The sequence below is a fragment of the Haliotis asinina genome, chromosome 4 (genome assembly GCF_037392515.1).
Source record: "Haliotis asinina isolate JCU_RB_2024 chromosome 4, JCU_Hal_asi_v2, whole genome shotgun sequence".
Taxonomy (NCBI): domain Eukaryota; kingdom Metazoa; phylum Mollusca; class Gastropoda; order Lepetellida; family Haliotidae; genus Haliotis; species Haliotis asinina.
Window position 1 is genome coordinate 63439593 of NC_090283.1, and position 24257 is coordinate 63463849.

Genomic DNA, 24257 nt, shown 5'->3' on the forward strand with positions numbered 1-24257 from the left:
TGTCAACCAAGTCAGCCAGTCTGACCACCCGATCCCGTTAGTCGCCTCTTACGACAAGCATAGTCGCTTTTTGTGGCAAGCATGGTTTCCTGAAGGCCTATTCTACCCCGGGACCTTCACGGGTACATTACATTATGAAGTGACACGTTTCCACTGGACCTGAAACACTGACAGACCATTCCATATCACAGGACGTGGAGACTCTCAACTGGTACTATATGTATGGCATACACAGACCTATACTTGATAAACAGTTCACTCTGCCACCATGTAAAGTGGAACACCGGTTACAATGCTGAGCTGAACTATCATAGCAAAGTATGAGGATGCTCCATCGCTGGGTGTTCACGATGTTGGTCCTTAACTCGATATGAAGACACTGACTTGAATTCTTTGTAAGGTTGCAAGTCCAACCAAAACAGTCATGCCGATTCCTTACCAATTGCAGCTTACAACTTTCAAATAAAATATATGCACAAAGAAGATTATACCTTTATATATACGACCTCAGCTGACATTACAACTGCCTTTCTACGGTAACTGGGGTTTCATTGGGTGTGGACAGAACCCGCAACTCATTCTTACACTTCACCATGAGTGCGGAGGGATATACTTTCCCCACTACTCGGAACATATCGACAAGCAAAATACACCCCCTATATCTACTGACCACATTCTTCACAGGGAAAGTCCAGCACAGCATGGCTTTCTGGGAATGGAGCCCACATGACCACGGACAGCTGTATTGTGAAACCCATGTCCAGGCACCTAAGTCGTTTCCGTACCTCCTACTTTACCTTTGCTTAAATGTCATACAGTCAGTTTCTTCAGATAATACATCGAGTTAAAGCAGTGCTGTGTTTCAATTGTAAACAATGAGAAAGAGTCTTTCCAATTACTACATCAGCAGCGTCCGACAGTATCTTTTCAACTTAACTTGTAACATTCAACAACCAACAAATAATGAGAGGAAGTGGTGTGCCTCAAAAGGGGGCTTAAGTGTTACAAGAAAAATGGATTCACAAACTTTGAGATCACTTCATTATGAAAGAAATGGTGTGTCTTAGCTGGAAGAAAAAGAGTTAAAGAATTCACCAACTGTAGTAGAAATTGGGGCATCTCAGCTGGAATGTGAACACTGAAAGACCATCTCATGTGAAACAAATAATTAAACTCAAAAGAATGTGTCAACATAACATATTTGCTATTTCCGAGTCATCCATCTCTACTTCAGCTAAAACAATGAAAGTTATTAACAGAAAAACTGCAGCGTCTCAACTCCACCTAAATATCAAGAGACCATTTCATTATGACAGGACATGACTGGAGCTATAACATTAGAACAATAAACACATTGTAAACCCAAGTGACGCCTCCTAGCTCAAGTAAAATGATAAAATAAAAATCCGCTGATTATAAACTCATTTGACAGGTCTCAACTGGAGCCAAAATTTTAAAATGACCAACTGGTAAGGAGATAATGTGTCACAACTGCACCTGAAAAATGGAAATGCATTCTCAAAAACATAGACAGCTGGGTCTTTAACCTGGAGCTATAACATCACATTACTAATTCACAGTAAATAAAGGCGATGTCACCCGTCTCACACTGAAAAGTTCAAAGAAAAACGGATATTTAACTCTAGTGGCATGTCTCAACTGCACCTAAACACTGAAAAACAAGCTCATTATATTATGTGTGATTGAGTGAGTGACTTTAGTTTAACGCCACACCCAGCAGTATTCCAGCTATATGGCGGCGGTCTGTAAATAATCGAGTCTGGACCAGACAATCCAGTCATCAACAACATGAGCACTGATCTGCGCAATTGGGAACCGATGACATGTGCCAACCAAGTCAGCCAGTCTGACCACCCGATCCCGTTAGTCGCCTCTTACGACAAGCATAGTCGCTTTTTGTGGCAAGCATGGTTTCCTGAAGGCCTATTCTACCCCGGGACCTTCACGGGTACATTACATTATGAAGTGACACGTTTCCACTGGACCTGAAACACTGACAGACCATTCCATATCACAGGACGTGGAGACTCCCAACTGGTACTATATGTATGGCATACACAGACCTATACTTGATAAACAGTTCACTCTGCCACCATGTAAAGTGGAACACCGGTTACAATGCTGAGCTGAACTATCATAGCAAAGTATGAGGATGCTCCATCGCTGGGTGTTCACGATGTTGGTCCTTAACTCGATATGAAGACACTGACTTGAATTCTTTGTAAGGTTGCAAGTCCAACCAAAACAGTCATGCCGATTCCTTACCAATTGCAGCTTACAACTTTCAAATAAAATATATGCACAAAGAAGATTATACCTTTATACATACGACCTCAGCTGACATTACAACTGCCTTTCTACGGTAACTGGGGTTTCATTGGGCGTGGACAGAACCCGCAACTCATTCTTACACTTCACCATGAGTGCGGAGGGATATACTTTCCCCACTACTCGGGACATTTGGACAAGCAAAATACACCCCCTATATCTACTGACCACATTCTTCACAGGGAAAGTCCAGCACAGCATGGCTTTCTGGGAATGGAGCCCACATGACCACGGACAGCTGTATTGTGAAACCCATGTCCAGGCACCTCAGTCGTTTCCGTACCTCCTACTTTACCTTTGCTTAAATGTCATACAGTCAGTTTCTTCAGATAATACATCGAGTTAAAGCAGTGCTGTGTTTCAATTGTAAACAATGAGAAAGAGTCTTTCCAATTAATACATCAGCAGCGTCCGACAGTATCTTCTCAACTTCACTTGTAACATTCAACAACCAACAAATAATGAGAGGAAGTGGTGTGCCTCAAAAGGGGGCTTAAGTGTTACAAGAAAAATGGATTCACAAACTTTGAGATCACTTCATTATGAAAGAAATGGTGTGTCTTAGCTGGAAGAAAAAGAGTTAAAGAATTCACCAACTGTAGTAGAAATTGGGGCATCTCAGCTGGAATCTGAACACTGAAAGACCATCTCATGTGAAACAAATAATTAAACTCAAAAGAATGTGTCAACATAACATATTTGCTATTTCCGAGTCATCCATCTCTACTTCAGCTAAAACAATGAAAGTTATTAACAGAAAAACTGCAGCGTCTCAACTCCACCTAAATATCAAGAGACCATTTCATTATGACAGGACATGACTGGAGCTATAACATTAGAACAATAAACACATTGTAAACCCAAGTGACGCCTCCTAGCTCAAGTAAAATGATAAAATAAAAATCCGCTGATTATAAACTCATTTGACAGGTCTCAACTGGAGCCAAAATTTTAAAATGACCAACTGGTAAGGAGATAATGTGTCACAACTGCACCTGAAAGATGGAAATGCATTCTCAAAAACATAGACAGCTGGGTCTTTAACCTGGAGCTATAACATCACATTACTAATTCACAGTAAATAAAGGCGATGTCACCCGTCTCACACTGAAAAGTTCAAAGAAAAACGGATATTTAACTCTAGTGGCATGTCTCAACTGCACCTAAACACTGAAAAACAAGCTCATTATATTATGTGTGATTGAGTGAGTGACTTTAGTTTAACGCCACACCCAGCAGTATTCCAGCTATATGGCGGCGGTCTGTAAATAATCGAGTCTGGACCAGACAATCCAGTCATCAACAACATGAGCACTGATCTGCGCAATTGGGAACCGATGACATGTGCCAACCAAGTCAGCCAGTCTGACCACCCGATCCCGTTAGTCGCCTCTTACGACAAGCATAGTCGCTTTTTGTGGCAAGCATGGTTTCCTGAAGGCCTATTCTACCCCGGGACCTTCACGGGTACATTACATTATGAAGTGACACGTTTCCACTGGACCTGAAACACTGACAGACCATTCCATATCACAGGACGTGGAGACTCCCAACTGGTACTATATGTATGGCATACACAGACCTATACTTGATAAACAGTTCACTCTGCCACCATGTAAAGTGGAACACCGGTTACAATGCTGAGCTGAACTATCATAGCAAAGTATGAGGATGCTCCATCGCTGGGTGTTCACGATGTTGGTCCTTAACTCGATATGAAGACACTGACTTGAATTCTTTGTAAGGTTGCAAGTCCAACCAAAACAGTCATGCCGATTCCTTACCAATTGCAGCTTACAACTTTCAAATAAAATATATGCACAAAGAAGATTATACCTTTATACATACGACCTCAGCTGACATTACAACTGCCTTTCTACGGTAACTGGGGTTTCATTGGGTGTGGACAGAACCCGCAACTCATTCTTACACTTCACCATGAGTGCGGAGGGATATACTTTCCCCACTACTCGGGACATTTGGACAAGCAAAATACACCCCCTATATCTACTGACCACATTCTTCACAGGGAAAGTCCAGCACAGCATGGCTTTCTGGGAATGGAGCCCACATGACCACGGACAGCTGTATTGTGAAACCCATGTCCAGGCACCTCAGTCGTTTCCGTACCTCCTACTTTACCTTTGCTTAAATGTCATACAGTCAGTTTCTTCAGATAATACATCGAGTTAAAGCAGTGCTGTGTTTCAATTGTAAACAATGAGAAAGAGTCTTTCCAATTAATACATCAGCAGCGTCCGACAGTATCTTCTCAACTTCACTTGTAACATTCAACAACCAACAAATAATGAGAGGAAGTGGTGTGCCTCAAAAGGGGGCTTAAGTGTTACAAGAAAAATGGATTCACAAACTTTGAGATCACTTCATCATGAAAGAAATGGTGTGTCTTAGCTGGAAGAAAAAGAGTTAAAGAATTCATCAACTGTAGTAGAAATTGGGGCATCTCAGCTGGAATCTGAACACTGAAAGACCATCTCATGTGAAACAAATAATTAAACTCAAAAGAATGTGTCAACATAACATATTTGCTATTTCCGAGTCATCCATCTCTACTTCAGTTAAAACAATGAAAGTTATTAACAGAAAAACTGCAGCGTCTCAACTCCACCTAAATATCAAGAGACCATTTCATTATGACAGGACATGACTGGAGCTATAACATTAGAACAATAAACACATTGTAAACCCAAGTGACGCCTCCTAGCTCAAGTAAAATGATAAAATAAAAATCCGCTGATTATAAACTCATTTGACAGGTCTCAACTGGAGCCAAAATTTTAAAATGACCAACTGGTAAGGAGATAATGTGTCACAACTGCACCTGAAAGATGGAAATGCATTCTCAAAAACATAGACAGCTGGATCTTTAACCTGGAGCTATAACATCACATTACTAATTCACAGTAAATAAAGGCGATGTCACCCGTCTCACACTGAAAAGTTCAAAGAAAAACGGATATTTAACTCTAGTGGCATGTCTCAACTGCACCTAAACACTGAAAAACAAGCTCATTATATTATGTGTGATTGAGTGAGTGACTATAGTTTAACGCCACACCCAGCAGTATTCCAGCTATATGGCGGCGGTCTGTAAATAATCGAGTCTGGACCAGACAATCCAGTCATCAACAACATGAGCATTGATCTGCGCAATTGGGAACCGATGACATGTGCCAACCAAGTCAGCCAGTCTGACCACCCGATCCCGTTAGTCGCCTCTTACGACAAGCATAGTCGCTTTTTGTGGCAAGCATGGTTTCCTGAAGGCCTATTCTACCCCGGGACCTTCACGGGTACATTACATTATGAAGTGACACGTTTCCACTGGACCTGAAACACTGACAGACCATTCCATATCACAGGACGTGGAGACTCTCAACTGGTACTATATGTATGGCATACACAGACCTATACTTGATAAACAGTTCACTCTGCCACCATGTAAAGTGGAACACCGGTTACAATGCTGAGCTGAACTATCATAGCAAAGTATGAGGATGCTCCATCGCTGGGTGTTCACGATGTTGGTCCTTAACTCGATATGAAGACACTGACTTGAATTCTTTGTAAGGTTGCAAGTCCAACCAAAACAGTCATGCCGATTCCTTACCAATTGCAGCTTACAACTTTCAAATAAAATATATGCACAAAGAAGATTATACCTTTATACATACGACCTCAGCTGACATTACAACTGCCTTTCTACGGTAACTGGGGTTTCATTGGGCGTGGACAGAACCCGCAACTCATTCTTACACTTCACCATGAGTGCGGAGGGATATACTTTCACCACTACTCGGAACATTTGGACAAGCAAAATACACCCCCTATATCTACTGACCACATTCTTCACAGGGAAAGTCCAGCACAGCATGGCTTTCTGGGAATGGAGCCCACATGACCACGGACAGCTGTATTGTGAAACCCATGTCCAGGCACCTCAGTCGTTTCCGTACCTCCTACTTTACCTTTGCTTAAATGTCATACAGTCAGTTTCTTCAGATAATACATCGAGTTAAAGCAGTGCTGTGTTTCAATTGTAAACAATGAGAAAGAGTCTTTCCAATTAATACATCAGCAGCGTCCGACAGTATCTTCTCAACTTCACTTGTAACATTCAACAACCAACAAATAATGAGAGGAAGTGGTGTGCCTCAAAAGGGGGCTTTAGTGTTACAAGAAAAATGGATTCACAAACTTTGAGATCACTTCATTATGAAAGAAATGGTGTGTCTTAGCTGGAAGAAAAAGAGTTAAAGAATTCACCAACTGTAGTAGAAATTGGGGCATCTCAGCTGGAATGTGAACACTGAAAGACCATCTCATGTGAAACAAATAATTAAACTCAAAAGAATGTGTCAACATAACATATTTGCTATTTCCGAGTCATCCATCTCTACTTCAGTTAAAACAATGAAAGTTATTAACAGAAAAACTGCAGCGTCTCAACTCCACCTAAATATCAAGAGACCATTTCATTATGACAGGACATGACTGGAGCTATAACATTAGAACAATAAACACATTGTAAACCCAAGTGACGCCTCCTAGCTCAAGTAAAATGATAAAATAAAAATCCGCTGATTATAAACTCATTTGACAGGTCTCAACTGGAGCCAAAATTTTAAAATGACCAACTGGTAAGGAGATAATGTGTCACAACTGCACCTGAAAGATGGAAATGCATTCTCAAAAACATAGACAGCTGGATCTTTAACCTGGAGCTATAACATCACATTACTAATTCACAGTAAATAAAGGCGATGTCACCCGTCTCACACTGAAAAGTTCAAAGAAAAACGGATATTTAACTCTAGTGGCATGTCTCAACTGCACCTAAACACTGAAAAACAAGCTCATTATATTATGTGTGATTGAGTGAGTGACTATAGTTTAACGCCACACCCAGCAGTATTCCAGCTATATGGCGGCGGTCTGTAAATAATCGAGTCTGGACCAGACAATCCAGTCATCAACAACATGAGCATTGATCTGCGCAATTGGGAACCGATGACATGTGCCAACCAAGTCAGCCAGTCTGACCACCCGATCCCGTTAGTCGCCTCTTACGACAAGCATAGTCGCTTTTTGTGGCAAGCATGGTTTCCTGAAGGCCTATTCTACCCCGGGACCTTCACGGGTACATTACATTATGAAGTGACACGTTTCCACTGGACCTGAAACACTGACAGACCATTCCATATCACAGGACGTGGAGACTCTCAACTGGTACTATATGTATGGCATACACAGACCTATACTTGATAAACAGTTCACTCTGCCACCATGTAAAGTGGAACACCGGTTACAATGCTGAGCTGAACTATCATAGCAAAGTATGAGGATGCTCCATCGCTGGGTGTTCACGATGTTGGTCCTTAACTCGATATGAAGACACTGACTTGAATTCTTTGTAAGGTTGCAAGTGCAACCAAAACAGTCATGCCGATTCCTTACCAATTGCAGCTTACAACTTTCAAATAAAATATATGCACAAAGAAGATTATACCTTTATACATACGACCTCAGCTGACATTACAACTGCCTTTCTACGGTAACTGGGGTTTCATTGGGCGTGGACAGAACCCGCAACTCATTCTTACACTTCACCATGAGTGCGGAGGGATATACTTTCCCCACTACTCGGAACATTTGGACAAGCAAAATACACCCCCTATATCTACTGACCACATTCTTCACAGGGAAAGTCCAGCACAGCATGGCTTTCTGGGAATGGAGCCCACATGACCACGGACAGCTGTATTGTGAAACCCATGTCCAGGCACCTCAGTCGTTTCCGTACCTCCTACTTTACCTTTGCTTAAATGTCATACAGTCAGTTTCTTCAGATAATACATCGAGTTAAAGCAGTGCTGTGTTTCAATTGTAAACAATGAGAAAGAGTCTTTCCAATTAATACATCAGCAGCGTCCGACAGTATCTTCTCAACTTCACTTGTAACATTCAACAACCAACAAATAATGAGAGGAAGTGGTGTGCCTCAAAAGGGGGCTTAAGTGTTACAAGAAAAATGGATTCACAAACTTTGAGATCACTTCATTATGAAAGAAATGGTGTGTCTTAGCTGGAAGAAAAAGAGTTAAAGAATTCACCAACTGTAGTAGAAATTGGGGCATCTCAGCTGGAATGTGAACACTGAAAGACCATCTCATGTGAAACAAATAATTAAACTCAAAAGAATGTGTCAACATAACATATTTGCTATTTCCGAGTCATCCATCTCTACTTCAGCTAAAACAATGAAAGTTATTAACAGAAAAACTGCAGCGTCTCAACTCCACCTAAATATCAAGAGACCATTTCATTATGACAGGACATGACTGGAGCTATAACATTAGAACAATAAACACATTGTAAACCCAAGTGACGCCTCCTAGCTCAAGTAAAATGATAAAATAAAAATCCGCTGATTATAAACTCATTTGACAGGTCTCAACTGGAGCCAAAATTTTAAAATGACCAACTGGTAAGGAGATAATGTGTCACAACTGCACCTGAAAGATGGAAATGCATTCTCAAAAAAATAGACAGCTGGATCTTTAACCTGGAGCTATAACATCACATTACTAATTCACAGTAAATAAAGGCGATGTCACCCGTCTCACACTGAAAAGTTCAAAGAAAAACGGATATTTAACTCTAGTGGCATGTCTCAACTGCACCTAAACACTGAAAAACAAGCTCATTATATTATGTGTGATTGAGTGAGTGACTATAGTTTAACGCCACACCCAGCAGTATTCCAGCTATATGGCGGCGGTCTGTAAATAATCGAGTCTGGACCAGACAATCCAGTCATCAACAACATGAGCATTGATCTGCGCAATTGGGAACCGATGACATGTGCCAACCAAGTCAGCCAGTCTGACCACCCGATCCCGTTAGTCGCCTCTTACGACAAGCATAGTCGCTTTTTGTGGCAAGCATGGTTTCCTGAAGGCCTATTCTACCCCGGGACCTTCACGGGTACATTACATTATGAAGTGACACGTTTCCACTGGACCTGAAACACTGACAGACCATTCCATATCACAGGACGTGGAGACTCTCAACTGGTACTATATGTATGGCATACACAGACCTATACTTGATAAACAGTTCACTCTGCCACCATGTAAAGTGGAACACCGGTTACAATGCTGAGCTGAACTATCATAGCAAAGTATGAGGATGCTCCATCGCTGGGTGTTCACGATGTTGGTCCTTAACTCGATATGAAGACACTGACTTGAATTCTTTGTAAGGTTGCAAGTCCAACCAAAACAGTCATGCCGATTCCTTACCAATTGCAGCTTACAACTTTCAAATAAAATATATGCACAAAGAAGCTTATACCTTTATACATACGACCTCAGCTGACATTACAACTGCCTTTCTACGGTAACTGGGGTTTCATTGGGCGTGGACAGAACCCGCAACTCATTCTTACACTTCACCATGAGTGCGGAGGGATATACTTTCCCCACTACTCGGAACATTTGGACAAGCAAAATACACCCCCTATATCTACTGACCACATTCTTCACAGGGAAAGTCCAGCACAGCATGGCTTTCTGGGAATGGAGCCCACATGACCACGGACAGCTGTATTGTGAAACCCATGTCCAGGCACCTCAGTCGTTTCCGTACCTCCTACTTTACCTTTGCTTAAATGTCATACAGTCAGTTTCTTCAGATAATACATCGAGTTAAAGCAGTGCTGTGTTTCAATTGTAAACAATGAGAAAGAGTCTTTCCAATTAATACATCAGCAGCGTCCGACAGTATCTTCTCAACTTCACTTGTAACATTCAACAACCAACAAATAATGAGAGGAAGTGGTGTGCCTCAAAAGGGGGCTTAAGTGTTACAAGAAAAATGGATTCACAAACTTTGAGATCACTTCATTATGAAAGAAATGGTGTGTCTTAGCTGGAAGAAAAAGAGTTAAAGAATTCACCAACTGTAGTAGAAATTGGGGCATCTCAGCTGGAATCTGAACACTGAAAGACCATCTCATGTGAAACAAATAATTAAACTCAAAAGAATGTGTCAACATAACATATTTGCTATTTCCGAGTCATCCATCTCTACTTCAGCTAAAACAATGAAAGTTATTAACAGAAAAACTGCAGCGTCTCAACTCCACCTAAATATCAAGAGACCATTTCATTATGACAGGACATGACTGGAGCTATAACATTAGAACAATAAACACATTGTAAACCCAAGTGACGCCTCCTAGCTCAAGTAAAATGATAAAATAAAAATCCGCTGATTATAAACTCATTTGACAGGTCTCAACTGGAGCCAAAATTTTAAAATGACCAACTGGTAAGGAGATAATGTGTCACAACTGCACCTGAAAGATGGAAATGCATTCTCAAAAACATAGACAGCTGGGTCTTTAACCTGGAGCTATAACATCACATTACTAATTCACAGTAAATAAAGGCGATGTCACCCGTCTCACACTGAAAAGTTCAAAGAAAAACGGATATTTAACTCTAGTGGCATGTCTCAACTGCACCTAAACACTGAAAAACAAGCTCATTATATTATGTGTGATTGAGTGAGTGACTTTAGTTTAACGCCACACCCAGCAGTATTCCAGCTATATGGCGGCGGTCTGTAAATAATCGAGTCTGGACCAGACAATCCAGTCATCAACAACATGAGCATTGATCTGCGCAATTGGGAACCGATGACATGTGCCAACCAAGTCAGCCAGTCTGACCACCCGATCCCGTTAGTCGCCTCTTACGACAAGCATAGTCGCTTTTTGTGGCAAGCATGGATTGCTGAAGGCCTATTCTACCCCGGGACCTTCACGGGTACATTACATTATGAAGTGACACGTTTCCACTGGACCTGAAACACTGACAGACCATTCCATATCACAGGACGTGGAGACTCTCAACTGGTACTATATGTATGGCATACACAGACCTATACTTGATAAACAGTTCACTCTGCCACCATGTAAAGTGGAACACCGGTTACAATGCTGAGCTGAACTATCATAGCAAAGTATGAGGATGCTCCATCGCTGGGTGTTCACGATGTTGGTCCTTAACTCGATATGAAGACACTGACTTGAATTCTTTGTAAGGTTGCAAGTCCAACCAAAACAGTCATGCCGATTCCTTACCAATTGCAGCTTACAACTTTCAAATAAAATATATGCACAAAGAAGATTATACCTTTATATATACGACCTCAGCTGACATTACAACTGCCTTTCTACGGTAACTGGGGTTTCATTGGGTGTGGACAGAACCCGCAACTCATTCTTACACTTCACCATGAGTGCGGAGGGATATACTTTCCCCACTACTCGGAACATATCGACAAGCAAAATACACCCCCTATATCTACTGACCACATTCTTCACAGGGAAAGTCCAGCACAGCATGGCTTTCTGGGAATGGAGCCCACATGACCACGGACAGCTGTATTGTGAAACCCATGTCCAGGCACCTCAGTCGTTTCCGTACCTCCTACTTTACCTTTGCTTAAATGTCATACAGTCAGTTTCTTCAGATAATACATCGAGTTAAAGCAGTGCTGTGTTTCAATTGTAAACAATGAGAAAGAGTCTTTCCAATTAATACATCAGCAGCGTCCGACAGTATCTTCTCAACTTCACTTGTAACATTCAACAACCAACAAATAATGAGAGGAAGTGGTGTGCCTCAAAAGGGGGCTTAAGTGTTACAAGAAAAATGGATTCACAAACTTTGAGATCACTTCATCATGAAAGAAATGGTGTGTCTTAGCTGGAAGAAAAAGAGTTAAAGAATTCACCAACTGTAGTAGAAATTGGGGCATCTCAGCTGGAATCTAAACACTGAAAGACCATCTCATGTGAAACAAATAATTAAACTCAAAAGAATGTGTCAACATAACATATTTGCTATTTCCGAGTCATCCATCTCTACTTCAGCTAAAACAATGAAAGTTATTAACAGAAAAACTGCAGCGTCTCAACTCCACCTAAATATCAAGAGACCATTTCATTATGACAGGACATGACTGGAGCTATAACATTAGAACAATAAACACATTGTAAACCCAAGTGACGCCTCCTAGCTCAAGTAAAATGATAAAATAAAAATCCGCTGATTATAAACTCATTTGACAGGTCTCAACTGGAGCCAAAATTTTAAAATGACCAACTGGTAAGGAGATAATGTGTCACAACTGCACCTGAAAGATGGAAATGCATTCTCAAAAACATAGACAGCTGGGTCTTTAACCTGGAGCTATAACATCACATTACTAATTCACAGTAAATAAAGGCGATGTCACCCGTCTCACACTGAAAAGTTCAAAGAAAAACGGATATTTAACTCTAGTGGCATGTCTCAACTGCATCTAAACACTGAAAAACAAGCTCATTATGTTATGTGTGATTGAGTGAGTGACTTTAGTTTAACGCCACACCCAGCAGTATTCCAGCTATATGGCGGCGGTCTGTAAATAATTGAGTCTGGACCAGACAATCCAGTCATCAACAACATGAGCATTGATCTGCGCAATTGGGAACCGATGACATGTGCCAACCAAGTCAGCCAGTCTGACCACCCGATCCCGTTAGTCGCCTCTTACGACAAGCATAGTCGCTTTTTGTGGCAAGCATGGTTTGCTGAAGGCCTATTCTACCCCGGGACCTTCACGGGTACATTACATTATGAAGTGACACGTTTCCACTGGACCTGAAACACTGACAGACCATTCCATAGCACAGGACGTGGAGACTCCCAACTGGTACTATATGTATGGCATACACAGACCTATACTTGATAAACAGTTCACTCTGCCACCATGTAAAGTGGAACACCGGTTACAATGCTGAGCTGAACTATCATAGTAAAGTATGAGGATGCTCCATCGCTGGGTGTTCACGATGTTGGTCCTTAACTCGATATGAAGACACTGACTTGAATTCTTTGTAAGGTTGCAAGTCCAACCAAAACAGTCATGCCGATTCCTTACCAATTGCAGCTTACAACTTTCAAATAAAATATATGCACAAAGAAGATTATACCTTTATATATACGACCTCAGCTGACATTACAACTGCCTTTCTACGGTAACTGGGGTTTCATTGGGCGTGGACAGCACCCGCAACTCATTCTTACACTTCACCATGAGTGCGGAGGGATATACTTTCCCCACTACTCGGAACATTTGGACAAGCAAAATACACCCCCTATATCTACTGACCACATTCTTCACAGGGAAAGTCCAGCACAGCATGGCTTTCTGGGAATGGAGCCCACATGACCACGGACAGCTGTATTGTGAAACCCCTGTCCAGGCATTTCAGTCGTTTCCATACCTCCTACTTTACCTTTGCTTAAATGTCATACAGTCAGTTTCTTCAGATAATACATCGAGTTAAAGCAGTGCTGTGTTTCAATTATAAACAATGAGAAAGTGTCTTTCCAATTAGTACATCAGCAGCGTCCGACAGTATCTTTTCAACTTCACTTGTAACATTCAACAACCAACAAATAATGAGAGGAAGTGGTGTGCCTCAAAAGGGGGCTTAAGTGTTACAAGAAAAATGGATTCACAAACTTTGAGATCACTTCATTATGAAAGAAATGGTGTGTCTTAGCTGGAAGAAAAAGAGTTAAAGAATTCACCAACTGTAGTAGAAATTGGGGCATCTCAGCTGGAATCTGAACACTGAAAGACCATCTCATGTGAAACAAATAATTAAACTCAAAAGAATGTGTCAACATAACATATTTGCTATTTCCGAGTCATCCATCTCTACTTCAGCTAAAACAATGAACGTTATTAACAGAAAAACTGCAGCGTCTCAACTCCACCTAAATATCAAGAGACCATTTCATTATGACAGGACATGACTGGAGCTATAACATTAGAACAATAAACACATTGTAAACCCAAGTGACGCCTCCTAGCTCAAGTAAAATGATAAAATAAAAATCCGCTGATTATAAACTCATTTGACAGGTCTCAACTGGAGCCAAAATTTTAAAATGACCAACTGGTAAGGAGATAATGTGTCACAACTGCACCTGAAAGGTGGAAATGCATTCTCAAAAACATAGACAGCTGGGTCTTTAACCTGGAGCTATAACATCACATTACTAATTCACAGTAAATAAAGGCGATGTCACCCGTCTCACACTGAAAAGTTCAAAGAAAAACGGATATTTAACTCTAGTGGCATGTATCAACTGCACCTAAACACTGAAAAACAAGCTCATTATATTATGTGTGATTGAGTGAGTGACTTTAGTTTAACGCCACACCCAGCAGTATTCCAGCTATATGGCGGCGGTCTGTAAATAATCGAGTCTGGACCAGACAATCCAGTCATCAACAACATGAGCATTGATCTGCGCAATTGGGAACCGATGACATGTGTCAACCAAGTCAGCCAGTCTGACCACCCGATCCCCTTAGTCGCCTCTTATGACAAGCATAGTCGCTTTTTGTGGCAAGCATGGTTTGCTGAAGGCCTATTCTACCCCGGGACCTTCACGGGTACATTACATTATGAAGTGACACGTTTCCACTGGACCTGAAACACTGACAGACCATTCCATATCACAGGACGTGGAGACTCCCAACTGGTACTATATGTATGGCATACACAGACCTATACTTGATAAACAGTTCACTCTGCCACCATGTAAAGTGTAACACCGGTTACAATGCTGAGCTGAACTATCATAGTAAAGTATGAGGATACTCCATCGCTGGGTGTTCACGATGTTGGTCCTTAACTCGATATGAAGACACTGACTTGAATTCTTTGTAAGGTTGCAAGTCCAACCAAAACAGTCATGCCGATTCCTTACCAATTGCAGCTTACAACTTTCAAATAAAATATATGCACAAAGAAGATTATACCTTTATATATACGACCTCAGCTGACATTACAACTGCCTTTCTACGGTAACTGGGGTTTCATTGGGCGTGGACAGCACCCGCAACTCATTCTTACACTTCACCATGAGTGCGGAGGGATATACTTTCCCCACTACTCGGAACATTTGGACAAGCAAAATACACCCCCTATATCTACTGACCACATTCTTCACAGGGAAAGTCCGGCACAGGATGCCTTTCTGGGAATGGAGCCCACATGACCACGGACAGCTGTATTGTGAAACCCATGTCCAGGCACCTCAGTCGTTTCCGTACCTCCTACTTTACCTTTGCTTAAATGTCATACAGTCAGTTTCTTCAGATAATACATCAAGTTAAAGCAGTGCTGTGTTTCAATTGTAAACAATGAGAAAGAGTCTTTCCAATTAATACATCAGCAGCGTCCGACAGTATCTTCTCAACTTCACTTGTAACATTCAACAACCAACAAATAATGAGAGGAAGTGGTGTGCCTCAAAAGGGGGCTTAAGTGTTACAAGAAAAATGGATTCACAAACTTTGAGATCACTTCATCATGAAAGAAATGATGTGTCTTAGCTGGAAGAAAAAGAGTTAAAGAATTCATCAACTGTAGTAGAAATTGGGGCATCTCAGCTGGAATCTGAACACTGAAAGACCATCTCATGTGAAACAAATAATTAAACTCAAAAGAATGTGTCAACATAACATATTTGCTATTTCCGAGTCATCCATCTCTACTTCAGCTAAAACAATGAAAGTAATTAACAGAAACACTGCAGCGTCTCAACTCCACCTAAATATCAAGAGACCATTTCATTATGACAGGACATGACTGGAGCTATAACATTAGAACAATAAACACATTGTAAACCCAAGTGACGCCTCCTAGCTCAAGTAAAATGATAAAATAAAAATCCGCTGATTATAAACTCATTTGACAGGTCTCAACTGGAGCCAAAATTTTAAAATGACCAACTGGTAAGGAGATAATGTGTCACAACTGCACCTGAAAGATGGAAATGCATTCTCAAAAACATAGACAGCTGGGTCTTTAACCTGGAGCTATAACATCACATTACTAATTCACAGTAAATAAAGGCGATGTCACCCGTCTCACACTGAAAAGTTCAAAGAAAAACGGATATTTAACTCTAGTGGCATGTCTCAACTGCACCTAAACACTGAAAAACAAGCTCATTATATTATGTGTGATTGAGTGAGTGACTTTAGTTTAACGCCACACCCAGCAGTATTCCAGCTATATGGCGGCGGTCTGTAAATAATCGAGTCTGGACCAGACAATCCAGTCATCAACAACATGAGCATTGATCTGCGCAATTGGGAACCGATGACATGTGTCAACCAAGTCAGCCAGTCTGACCACCCGATCCCGTTAGTCGCCTCTTACGACAAGCATAGTCGCTTTTTGTGGCACGCATGGTTTGCTGAAGGCCTATTCTACCCCGGGACCTTCACGGGTACATTACATTATGAAGTGACACGTTTCCACTGGACCTGAAACACTGACAGACCATTCCATATCACAGGACGTGGAGACTCCCAACTGGTACTATATGTATGGCATACACAGACCTATACTTGATAAACAGTTCACTCTGCCACCATGTAAAGTGGAACACCGGTTACAATGCTGAGCTGAACTATCATAGTAAAGTATGAGGATGCTCCATCGCTGGGTGTTCACGATGTTGGTCCTTAACTCGATATGAAGACACTGACTTGAATTCTTTGTAAGGTTGCAAGTGCAACCAAAACAGTCATGCCGATTCCTTACCAATTGCAGCTTACAACTTTCAAATAAAATATATGCACAAAGAAGATTATACCTTTATATATACGACCTCAGCTGACATTACAACTGCCTTTCTACGGTAACTGGGGTTTCATTGGGTGTGGACAGCACCCGCAACTCATTCTTACACTTCACCATGAGTGCGGAGGGATATACTTTCCCCACTACTCGGAACATTTGGACAAGCAAAATACACCCCCTATATCTACTGACCACATTCTTCACAGGGAAAGTCCAGCACAGCATGGCTTTCTGGGAATGGAGCCCACATGACCACGGACAGCTGTATTGTGAAACCCATGTCCAGGCACCTCAGTCGTTTCCGTACCTCCTACTTTACCTTTGCTTAAATGTCATACAGTCAGTTTCTTCAGATCATACATCAAGTTAAAGCAGTGCTGTGTTTCAGTTGTAAACAATGAGAAAGAGTCTTTCCAATTAATACATCAGCAGCGTCCGACAGTATCTTCTCAACTTCACTTGTAACATTCAACAACCAACAAATAATGAGAGGAAGTGGTGTGCCTCAAAAGGGGGCTTAAGTGTTACAAGAAAAATGGATTCACAAACTTTGAGATCACTTCATCATGAAAGAAATGGTGTGTCTTAGCTGGAAGAAAAAGAGTTAAAGAATTCATCAACTGTAGTAGAAATTGGGGCATCTCAGCTGGAATCTGAACACTGAAAGACCATCTCATGTGAAACAAATAATTAAACTCAAAAGAATGTGTCAACATAACATATTTGCTATTTCCGAGTCATCCATCTCTACTTCAGCTAAAACAATGAAAGTAATTAACAGAAACACTGCAGCGTCTCAACTCCACCTAAATATCAAGAGACCATTTCATTATGACAGGACATGACTGGAGCTATAACATTAGAACAATAAACACATTGTAAACCCAAGTGACGCCTCCTAGCTCAAGTAAAATGATAAAATAAAAATCCGCTGATTATAAACTCATTTGACAGGTCTCAACTGGAGCCAAAATTTTAAATGACCAACTGGTAAGGAGATAATGTGTCACAACTGCACCTGAAAGATGGAAATGCATTCTCAAAAACATAGACAGCTGGGTCTTTAACCTGGAGCTATAACATCACATTACTAATTCACAGTAAATAAAGGCGATGTCACCCGTCTCACACTGAAAAGTTCAAAGAAAAACGGATATTTAACTCTAGTGGCATGTCTCAACTGCACCTAAACACTGAAAAACAAGCTCATTATATTATGTGTGATTGAGTGAGTGACTTTAGTTTAACGCCACACCCAGCAGTATTCCAGCTATATGGCGGCGGTCTGTAAATAATCGAGTCTGGACCAGACAATCCAGTCATCAACAACATGAGCATTGATCTGCGCAATTGGGAACCGATGACATGTGTCAACCAAGTCAGCCAGTCTGACCACTCGATCCCGTTAGTCGCCTCTTGTGACAAGCATAGTCGCTTTTTGTGGCAAGCATGGTTTCCTGAAGGCCTATTCTACCCCGGGACCTTCACGGGTACATTACATTATGAAGTGACACGTTTCCACTGGACCTGAAACACTGACAGACCATTCCATATCACAGGACGTGGAGACTCCCAACTGGTACTATATGTATGGCATACACAGACCTATACTTGATAAACAGTTCACTCTGCCACCATGTAAAGTGGAACACCGGTTACAATGCTGAGCTGAACTATCATAGTAAAGTATGAGGATACTCCATCGCTGGGTGTTCACGATGTTGGTCCTTAACTCGATATGAAGACACTGACTTGAATTCTTTGTAAGGTTGCAAGTCCAACCAAAACAGTCATGCCGATTCCTTACCAATTGCAGCTTACAACTTTCAAATAAAATATATGCACAAAGAAGATTATACCTTTATATATACGACCTCAGATGACCTTACAACTGCCTTTCTACGGTAACTGGGGTTTCATTGGGCGTGGACAGCACCCGCAACTCATTCTTACACTTCACCATGAGTGCGGAGGGATATACTTTCCCCACTACTCGGAACATTTGGACAAGCAAAATACACCCCCTATATCTACTGACCACATTCTTCACAGGGAAAGTCCGGCACAGCATGCCTTTCTGGGAATGGAGCCCACATGACCACGGACAGCTGTATTGTGAAACCCATGTCCAGGCACCTCAGTCGTTTCCGTACCTCCTACTTTACCTTTGCTTAAATGTCATACAGTCAGTTTCTTCAGATAATACATCGAGTTAAAGTAGTGCTGTGTTTCAATTGTAAACAATGAGAAAGAGTCTTTCCAATTAATACATCAGCAGCGTCCGACAGTATCTTCTCAACTTCACTTGTAACATTCAACAACCAACAAATAATGAGAGGAAGTGGTGTGCCTCAAAAGGGGGCTTAAGTGTTACAAGAAAAATGGATTCACAAACTTTGAGATCACTTCATTATGAAAGAAATGGTGTGTCTTAGCTGGAAGAAAAAGAGTTAAAGAATTCATCAACTGTAGTAGAAATTGGGGCATCTCAGCTGGAATCTGAACACTGAAAGACCATCTCATGTGAAACAAATAATTAAACTCAAAAGAATGTGTCAACATAACATATTTGCTATTTCCGAGTCATCCATCTCTACTTCAGCTAAAACAATGAAAGTAATTAACAGAAACACTGCAGCGTCTCAACTCCACCTAAATATCAAGAGACCATTTCATTATGACAGGACATGACTGGAGCTATAACATTAGAACAATAAACACATTGTAAACCCAAGTGACGCCTCCTAGCTCAAGTAAAATGATAAAATAAAAATCCGCTGATTATAAACTCATTTGACAGGTCTCAACTGGAGCCAAAATTTTAAAATGACCAACTGGTAAGGAGATAATGTGTCACAACTGCACCTGAAAGATGGAAATGCATTCTCAAAAACATAGACAGCTGGGTCTTTAACCTGGAGCTATAACATCACATTACTAATTCACAGTAAATAAAGGCGATGTCACCCGTCTCACACTGAAAAGTTCAAAGAAAAACGGATATTTAACTCTAGTGGCATGTCTCAACTGCACCTAAACACTGAAAAACAAGCTCATTATATTATGTGTGATTGAGTGAGTGACTTTAGTTTAACGCCACACCCAGCAGTATTCCAGCTATATGGCGGCGGTCTGTAAATAATCGAGTCTGGACCAGACAATCCAGTCATCAACAACATGAGCATTGATCTGCGCAATTGGGAACCGATGACATGTGTCAACCAAGTCAGCCAGTCTGACCACCCGATCCCGTTAGTCGCCTCTTACGACAAGCATAGTCGCTTTTTGTGGCACGCATGGTTTGCTGAAGGCCTATTCTACCCCGGGACCTTCACGGGTACATTACATTATGAAGTGACACGTTTCCACTGGACCTGAAACACTGACAGACCATTCCATATCACAGGACGTGGAGACTCCCAACTGGTACTATATGTATGGCATACACAGACCTATACTTGATAAACAGTTCACTCTGCCACCATGTAAAGTGGAACACCGGTTACAATGCTGAGCTGAACTATCATAGTAAAGTATGAGGATGCTCCATCGCTGGGTGTTCACGATGTTGGTCCTTAACTCGATATGAAGACACTGACTTGAATTCTTTGTAAGGTTGCAAGTGCAACCAAAACAGTCATGCCGATTCCTTACCAATTGCAGCTTACAACTTTCAAATAAAATATATGCACAAAGAAGATTATACCTTTATATATACGACCTCAGATGACCTTACAACTGCCTTTCTACGGTAACTGGGGTTTCATTGGGCGTGGACAGCACCCGCAACTCATTCTTACACTTCACCATGAGTGCGGAGGGATATACTTTCCCCACTACTCGGAACATTTGGACAAGCAAAATACACCCCCTATATCTACTGACCACATTCTTCACAGGGAAAGTCCGGCACAGCATGCCTTTCTGGGAATGGAGCCCACATGACCACGGACAGCTGTATTGTGAAACCCATGTCCAGGCACCTCAGTCGTTTCCGTACCTCCTACTTTACCTTTGCTTAAATGTCATACAGTCAGTTTCTTCAGATAATACATCGAGTTAAAGTAGTGCTGTGTTTCAATTGTAAACAATGAGAAAGAGTCTTTCCAATTAATACATCAGCAGCGTCCGACAGTATCTTCTCAACTTCACTTGTAACATTCAACAACCAACAAATAATGAGAGGAAGTGGTGTGCCTCAAAAGGGGGCTTAAGTGTTACAAGAAAAATGGATTCACAAACTTTGAGATCACTTCATTATGAAAGAAATGGTGTGTCTTAGCTGGAAGAAAAAGAGTTAAAGAATTCACCAACTGTAGTAGAAATTGGGGCATCTCAGCTGGAATCTGAACACTGAAAGACCATCTCATGTGAAACAAATAATTAAACTCAAAAGAATGTGTCAACATAACATATTTGCTATTTCCGAGTCATCCATCTCTACTTCAGCTAAAACAATGAAAGTAATTAACAGAAACACTGCAGCGTCTCAACTCCACCTAAATATCAAGAGACCATTTCATTATGACAGGACATGACTGGAGCTATAACATTAGAACAATAAACACATTGTAAACCCAAGTGACGCCTCCTAGCTCAAGTAAAATGATAAAATAAAAATCCGCTGATTATAAACTCATTTGACAGGTCTCAACTGGAGCCAAAATTTTAAAATGACCAACTGGTAAGGAGATAATGTGTCACAACTGCACCTGAAAGATGGAAATGCATTCTCAAAAACATAGACAGCTGGGTCTTTAACCTGGAGCTATAACATCACATTACTAATTCACAGTAAATAAAGGCGATGTCACCCGTCTCACACTGAAAAGTTCAAAGAAAAACGGATATTTAACTCTAGTGGCATGTCTCAACTGCATCTAAACACTGAAAAACAAGCTCATTATGTTATGTGTGATTGAGTGAGTGACTTTAGTTTAACGCCACACCCAGCAGTATTCCAGCTATATGGCGGCGGTCTGTAAATAATTGAGTCTGGACCAGACAATCCAGTCATCAACAACATGAGCATTGATCTGCGCAATTGGGAACCGATGACATGTGCCAACCAAGTCAGCCAGTCTGACCACCCGATCCCGTTAGTCGCCTCTTACGACAAGCATAGTCGCTTTTTGTGGCAAACATGGTTTCCTGAAGGCCTATTCTACCCCGGGACCTTCACGGGTACATTACATTATGAAGTGACACGTTTCCACTGGACCTGAAACACTGACAGACCATTCCATAGCACAGGACGTGGAGACTCCCAACTGGTACTATATGTATGGCATACACAGACCTATACTTGATAAACAGTTCACTCTGCCACCATGTAAAGTGGAACACCGGTTACAATGCTGACCTGAACTATCATAGTAAAGTATGAGGATGCTCCATCGCTGGGTGTTCACAATGTTGGTCCTTAACTCGATATGAAGACACTGACTTGAATTCTTTGTAAGGTTGCAAGTCCAACCAAAACAGTCATGCCGATTCCTTACCAATTGCAGCTTACAACTTTCAAATAAAATATATGCACAAAGAAGATTATACCTTTATATATACGACCTCAGCTGACATTACAACTGCCTTTCTACGGTAACTGGGGTTTCATTGGGTGTGGACAGAACCCGCAACTCATTCTTACACTTCACCATGAGTGCGGAGGGATATACTTTCCCCACTACTCGGAACATATCGACAAGCAAAATACACCCCCTATATCTACTGACCACATTCTTCACAGGGAAAGTCCAGCACAGCATGGCTTTCTGGGAATGGAGCCCACATGACCACGGACAGCTGTATTGTGAAACCCATGTCCAGGCACCTCAGTCGTTTCCGTACCTCCTACTTTACCTTTGCTTAAATGTCATACAGTCAGTTTCTTCAGATAATACATCGAGTTAAAGCAGTGCTGTGTTTCAATTGTAAACAATGAGAAAGAGTCTTTCCAATTAATACATCAGCAGCGTCCGACAGTATCTTCTCAACTTCACTTGTAACATTCAACAACCAACAAATAATGAGAGGAAGTGGTGTGCCTCAAAAGGGGGCTTAAGTGTTACAAGAAAAATGGATTCACAAACTTTGAGATCACTTCATCATGAAAGAAATGGTGTGTCTTAGCTGGAAGAAAAAGAGTTAAAGAATTCACCAACTGTAGTAGAAATTGGGGCATCTCAGCTGGAATCTAAACACTGAAAGACCATCTCATGTGAAACAAATAATTAAACTCAAAAGAATGTGTCAACATAACATATTTGCTATTTCCGAGTCATCCATCTCTACTTCAGCTAAAACAATGAAAGTTATTAACAGAAAAACTGCAGCGTCTCAACTCCACCTAAATATCAAGAGACCATTTCATTATGACAGGACATGACTGGAGCTATAACATTAGAACAATAAACACATTGTAAACCCAAGTGACGCCTCCTAGCTCAAGTAAAATGATAAAATAAAAATCCGCTGATTATAAACTCATTTGACAGGTCTCAACTGGAGCCAAAATTTTAAAATGACCAACTGGTAAGGAGATAATGTGTCACAACTGCACCTGAAAGATGGAAATGCATTCTCAAAAACATAGACAGCTGGGTCTTTAACCTGGAGCTATAACATCACATTACTAATTCACAGTAAATAAAGGCGATGTCACCCGTCTCACACTGAAAAGTTCAAAGAAAAACGGATATTTAACTCTAGTGGCATGTCTCAACTGCATCTAAACACTGAAAAACAAGCTCATTATGTTATGTGTGATTGAGTGAGTGACTTTAGTTTAACGCCACACCCAGCAGTATTCCAGCTATATGGCGGCGGTCTGTAAATAATTGAGTCTGGACCAGACAATCCAGTCATCAACAACATGAGCATTGATCTGCGCAATTGGGAACCGATGACATGTGCCAACCAAGTCAGCCAGTCTGACCACCCGATCCCGTTAGTCGCCTCTTACGACAAGCATAGTCGCTTTTTGTGGCAAACATGGTTTCCTGAAGGCCTATTCTACCCCGGGACCTTCACGGGTACATTACATTATGAAGTGACACGTTTCCACTGGACCTGAAACACTGACAGACCATTCCATAGCACAGGACGTGGAGACTCCCAACTGGTACTATATGTATGGCATACACAGACCTATACTTGA